This window comes from Belonocnema kinseyi, chromosome 5 (assembly GCF_010883055.1).
Source record: "Belonocnema kinseyi isolate 2016_QV_RU_SX_M_011 chromosome 5, B_treatae_v1, whole genome shotgun sequence".
Classification (NCBI taxonomy): domain Eukaryota; kingdom Metazoa; phylum Arthropoda; class Insecta; order Hymenoptera; family Cynipidae; genus Belonocnema; species Belonocnema kinseyi.
Window position 1 is genome coordinate 105,942,339 of NC_046661.1, and position 6,676 is coordinate 105,949,014.

A 6,676-nucleotide genomic window follows, 5' to 3' on the forward strand; every position below is an offset into this window, starting at 1 on the left:
AGATGGATACATACCCAGGTGCGAATTCAGGTCGGCACCCAGAGTAGGTGCGTTAGCCTAAAGTCGTACCGACTTCCGCCCGCCGTAGATCGGCAGCTAAAGTCGGGCCACCTTTCATATTTATAAGATACTTTTGTCGTTCCAACCTAAACAGCCAACGTTGTCAGATAACGTGGGGTCGACTGCTGGCCCAACTTTGGCCCGAACATGGAGCAACCGTCAGAGCAACTATGGGAACTCTTTCGTTAACGAGTAAATACGTCTACTGGCCAAAATCTGGGCCAAAGTCGACCCAGAGATCGGCATGCAGAGATTGAGAAAGTTATGAAGAATTCAGGCCGACTATTGGCCTAACAATGGCTCCAGCATGGATCAACAATCGGGGCAGCTATGGGACATATTTCTTTAATGAGTAACGCCGACTACCGGCTCAACTCTGGGCCAAAGTCGGCCCAGAGATCAGCATGAAGAGATTCAGAAAGTTCTGAAGAAGTTGGGCCAATCATTGGCCCAATAATGGCCCAAACATGGAACAACCATCGGAGCAACAATGACGCACAAATGATCATTAACGAATTTGAAAGAGATGTGAAAGGTATGAGAGAATTTTTCGATATTGGTGATATTTTTATAGAGGACCGTGGAGATAGAGATGCCCAACCACTTTTAGAACGCTTAGGAATTGTGTCCACGATACCACCATTTCTCCAACAAGGACAGAGTCAATTGGTAACGGAAGAAGCAAACGAAGCTTGGCTAATAACGAAATCTAGATGGATAGTGGAATCCAGAAATGGCCACATAAAGTCCATTTTCAAGTTCTTCGAGAAAACCATTCCGATGGCTCATGTACACAATCTAAGGGACTTCTTTTGTATTGCTGGTGCCATAATTAATCGATTATATCCTGTTATCAAGATGCAAGGCGCTAAAGCAGAGCTTGCAAGAGAATATATAGCGAGAGCTCGTGAGCCAAATATTGTGCAAGCGCGCGTAGAAGTGGACAATATGCGCTACGGAAATGCAGATTAGAATCGCCTGCATGAACTTCAAGCACCACAATTTCCTCGCTTTACATTGGAAGAAATACGCGACATAACAATTGGCGTGTATCAAGTAGAACTTGCCTTATCTTACGTTCAAGACAAGCTGCAATGAGAAGAAGATGAGGAGTTTCAACTACATACGTGACTTAATGAACCTGGTTTGATCAGGGTACATGTATTTTCTCGTTTCCGAAATGCGACAAGGTACCAGCTGTGGATAGCGTTCAATGAGATCGATGACATAGGATCAGAAAATAACGAAACGCTTCTCGGTTATTACTGCACATGTGAGTTAGAGGCCAGACTCTTGACACTTGCGCACATATTGCAAGCGTTTTATGGTGTCTGGGTTATGCACGTCACCAGCAACACGTAAAGTATCGTTAAACTTCCTTGCTACAAAGGATTCTAGACGCTGCTAATAGAGGTGAACAAGCGAAGCCGAATCAAGAGCCAGAAATAGTTTAATATTTCACAAAAGCTACTGGGATTGGTTCTATTCGCTGATAATGTGTGCTTAGCGTTCGGCCCTCTTGTGAAGGGTACACTGTTATTATCAAAATGTGCGCACTAGTTCCTAATGTTACTTTGGGTACCATTTCTGTCTTTAAAGAAGTGATTAATTAGTCAAGTTAAAATCTTGGGCGCTTAGCAGTTGATCGTTTTGAGAAGCGCGCTATATGAGTCAACGGTGTAGGCGTATAGCGCTAAAACTGTCCATTTTTTTTATTTTTTGCGGATATTTCATCCGGCACTTATAATCTTTGAAATTACAAAACTTCAGCTAAATCCACCGAAAGCCATTTTCCCATACATTTAGGGCGGGGTCCTTTGTAATGGATTTCTAAAAAACTGTTTAAGACAAAATTTATTATTTTAACTTTTTCTGCGATATATTTGTTGTAATCGACCAAATTAATCAGGATACGGTTTTTCATTACTTATAATTGCCAATTAAAAAAAAAATTATTAGTTATTTAACTCTGATCTACGTTTTATCCAAATGGGATTTTTTGTACCCGTTTTATTTATGCTGGCATACGACAGAGGGATATATTAGAAGCATTCTATTTTATACCTCTAAGAATTGAAAGATACTGAGGAAATGGTGCTCTCATATATAATATTCACGAACCTGTTGATAAATATGAATTTATTCGTGCGAATGATAAATTTTTGCACGTTCTGTTTTATTTCACTTTCTTTACTTAATTATTTTCCCTCATTTATCGTGCATTTTTAGTTGATTTATTCCCGCAATATATTCGCAATTTTCAGGATCCCCCACGTATAGCAGGTCCGGCGGCCGCCCGAACTACTCCCGGGGTTGGCGCCCCTGATAAAAATACCTATAACCCAGCATTTAAATCACTGTGCCACCAAAATGATAAAACGACCTAGAATATAGCATTTAGATTACAGTGAAAGACTCCGAGAATTACAAAAGAGAATGAAACTAGATCACATCGAAAACAAAGTTCATGAAGTTAGGGGAAGCATATACAAAATACTTATAGAAAATGAAATCACTTTGAACTCAGGCAAGATAATAAACTTGAGATCTCATAAACTCCCAGAAAAACATCGACAATTCGCCCTAGAAGAAACTCAAATACTATTAAATAACGGAATAATTAGACATTCACAGTCACTATTGAACTCACTGCGGGGCTAGTTCCGCAAAAAGAAATTAAACTCAGAATGGTCATAGATTATTGACAAATAAATAAAGATACTGATCAATACGCTTTTCCGTTAGTAGTAATAGATGATATTTTAGATCAATTAGGCCAAGCTTAATTATTTTCTGCTCTCGACATGAGCGCTAATTTCCATAAAATTCCTATGAAAGAAGAATGTAAAAAATATACAGCATTTTCCACAAGTCAAAAAGATTTTGAATATAACCGAATGCCGCTTGGGTTAAAGAACGCACCAGCAACATTGCAAAGAATGATGGATAATGCTTTTAGAGGATTAATAGATAAAACGTGTTTTGGATATATTGATGGCATCGTAATATTTGGGAGGACTTTGGAGAAACATAATAAAAACTTAGTAAAAGTTCTACAACGTATTAAAGAACGTGGTTTGAGACTAGAACCTACTAAATATAAATACATTAAATCTGCATTAGAATATTTAGGCCATTTAATAACTAAAGGCGGAGTTAAACCTAACGCTGTGAAAATCAATCCTGTACAAGATTTTAAAAATCCAAGCACAGTGAAAGAAGTCCAATCCTTCCTAGGCTTTGCGAGATATTACAGAAAGTTCATAAGGAACTTTTAATCAATAGCTATACCCCTCACACTATTAACCAGAAAAGATAATCCTTTCAACTGGAAAACAGAACGCGAGAAAGCATTTAATAAATTTAAAAGGTCTCTTTGCACAGAACCTGTCCTATAATTTCCAGAATTGAAAGAGCAATTTGTGCTCTCAAGCGACGCTTCAAACCAAGGATTAGGAGCCGTTTTATCTCGGAATGTACATCCGTGTTTATTTATATCTCAAACATTAAACCCTGCAGAACAAAACTACAGTACATCTCAAAAGGAACTATTAGCAATAATTTAGGATATTAAACGTTTAAGATAGTACATCCTAGAAAATAAATTTAGAATCCAAACTGATCATAACGCACAATGATGGTTACATAATTATGAAGACCCTAGTTTAGAAACTTTCCAGATGAAGGATTAAATTGGAAAAATACAAGTGTGAGATCCAGTTGGTAAAAGGTAAAGAAAACGAAGCAGTCGACTGCTTGTCCAGGTTATTTTCAATTGAACAAAAAGACTTTCTAGAACAAGCATTAGATAAAATTAATTTTGAAGAAACTATTGAAAACGAACTTCCTGATATAGAATTGTTCGATACTCCCTTCAGTCGAAATTTAAATACACCAGAACCCATAATAACCAACAAACCTGATGAAATTAATGAAATTAGGCTAAAAAGAGAAAATAGAATCAAAATACCTCATTAAAGAATAAGAGAACCTTCGGTAGAAGTCTCAGAACCAACCTTAGAAGGCCCAGAGCCATTACTAGAGGAACAGAATAAAGAACTCATACACTGTAAAAATTTTCTTGGGGAATTTTCCCCAAAATTGTTCTGACGCTAATTGCTACACATTTTGGGGAATTTTTCCCAAAGTTTAGTTAGGAAAATTCCCCAAACATCCTTGTCGAATATGAACCAAAAAGTGTTACATTTTTCTTATAATATAATGGGAGAAATTCCCAATGTTATAGTGTAATAATAAAGAAACTTTCACCAACTTTCTTTAACTTTAAATAGGAAAACTTCTAAAAAATTTGTGGACTATTGCCTAAAAGTTTGTGAAAATAAATATTCGTTGTTTAGGGAAATCTCCCTAAACTTTTTTTGAATAATAAACAAAAAGTGTTGAATTTTCCCCAAAATCGATGGGGAACATATCCTATACTTAAAATTTCAAAAATTTATGCAGGTAAAATTCTCCAAAATTCGTGGAATAATAATGAAAAAGCAAGTTCAGTTTGACTGTAGCAATCGAAGAGCTTCGCTATGAAGAAACCTCCATGTTGGTTACGGTCGTCTTTGCTCGAGGTAGTTATGATGTGACATTTGTTATGTGTGGTACAATTCAGCGCCTATTACATAAAAAGACTTATCCGTATATTTTGTTTTTACTCATAAATTTTTCGATTGTTACGAAAATGGTTACCAATTTCGGTGTTGATAGAATTTAATACTGAATAAAAAGTGCAATGTCTAAAAAACCCCATTAATACATTTCTTAATTCACTTAAAATAAAGTACAATCTACTTTTATATGCACAGAATAATATAATGCACTATATAAAAACATAAAAGGGTATTATTTATGAAATAGTTGTGGAGAATAACATGTAATAAAATATAATTTCATCTTATCATTGAGTATGGAAGTCTATATTTAAGTTTAAATGGAACAGTGTCCTTGTTATAAAGTTTAATATTGACAAGTGCTTTTGAATTATTGAATTGAAAGTTTAAAAAATCATATGTTAAGTCTAGTATTTGTATTGTAATATCGTCAATATCTAGTTATTTCCTAATGCCATTGTTTCTAATTCTAGGACTTGCATTCGCAATTCGTCATAAAATTTTATTTTCGAAAGTTTGTAATTTCTATAGTCGTGATTCTGTAGCACTGCTCCATGCAGGTACCGCGTAGAGTAATACTGACTTGATGAATGTCTTGTACAATATGAGCTTATTCTTAAGGCCAAATGAGATTCTCCTATTGGCTAAGCTATACAGAGCTCTAATAATTTTTTATCCTTTTTTACGTGCCTCGATAATATGTTTTGGGTAGAGTAGCATCTTTTGTCAAAATGGTAATACTATTGAGCTAATGAGTTCATTTAAATGCCGTCGCAATTATCTCACATCCATATATTTCTTTCACGAGGAAGCGTAGATTGCAGTGCCGTCAGCAAAAATAGCTATTTTGTTATTTTTATTTTTTGGAATGTCATTAATGTAGTAAATAAATAAAAAAGGCCCAAATATAGACCCTTGAGGTACTTCCGCTACGATATTTTGTAATTTGGATGTTGTTGTCGTAAACGACGCTGAATTTTTTATTTCTTAGATAACTAATGAGTATCTTAATAATATAGACAGGTAGATCAAATTTTCTTAATTTATATATTAAGCCTCTGTGCCAGAAGGTATCGAAAGCTTATTTAATGTAAAAAAACTGCTGTAGTAGATTTATTTTGATTGAAATTGATAGAAATATTATTGGTAAGACGCGCTAGTTGTTGTACTGTAATGTATTTCTCTAAAGCCAAATTGCTCTGGTATGAGCTGTTTGTTAATTGATTCATGCTTTTTTATTCTTTTTAAAATTACAATTTCAACAAATTTTCCTAAAGTAGACAGTAGACTGATAGGTCTGTAAGTTTGAGGATACAATTTATCTTTATCAGTTTTATGAAAGGCGAGCACATTGGCTATCTTCCGTTTATTTGGATAATACGATATCTTGAAGCAGGAGTTACAAATATGCATGATTTGCACTAACGCTTTGCTTGGTATCTTTTTTAGCACTATATTCTGGATACCACCTGGTGCAGGGGCTTTTTTAGAAGACGTATATTTTATCCCTTTTCTAATTTCCTTAGGTATAGTTAGGTCTATAGCATCATTGTCTACAATAGTTCTTTCTATTTCCCTATAATTATTATTTACTTCCCTATCAGTCTCTTCATCTCCCATGTCTGCTGTGAGATGGTGCACTTTTTGGAATTTTTCTGCAAGAGTATTTGCTTTCCCTATATCACGTTTGATACATTCAATTTTGTTATTTTTCCAGAGTAGGTTTTAATGAAGGTTTTTGCAGTTTTTCAGAGACTATTATCATGGAATTTTCATTCTTCAAATTTATTGTTCCAATGTAAGTTATTAAATTCCTTAATTTGAGCTTTTATTAAATTTGATAATCTATTTTTTATTTTTCTGAAATAAGTGCTTCTAGTACTTTGAAAAGATTTACGTACCAGGTGTATACATATGAAACCGGTATTTTTTCAAGAAAAAAACACATTTATTTCAAGAGAATGATAACAAATATTTTATTCAAAGTATGCGCC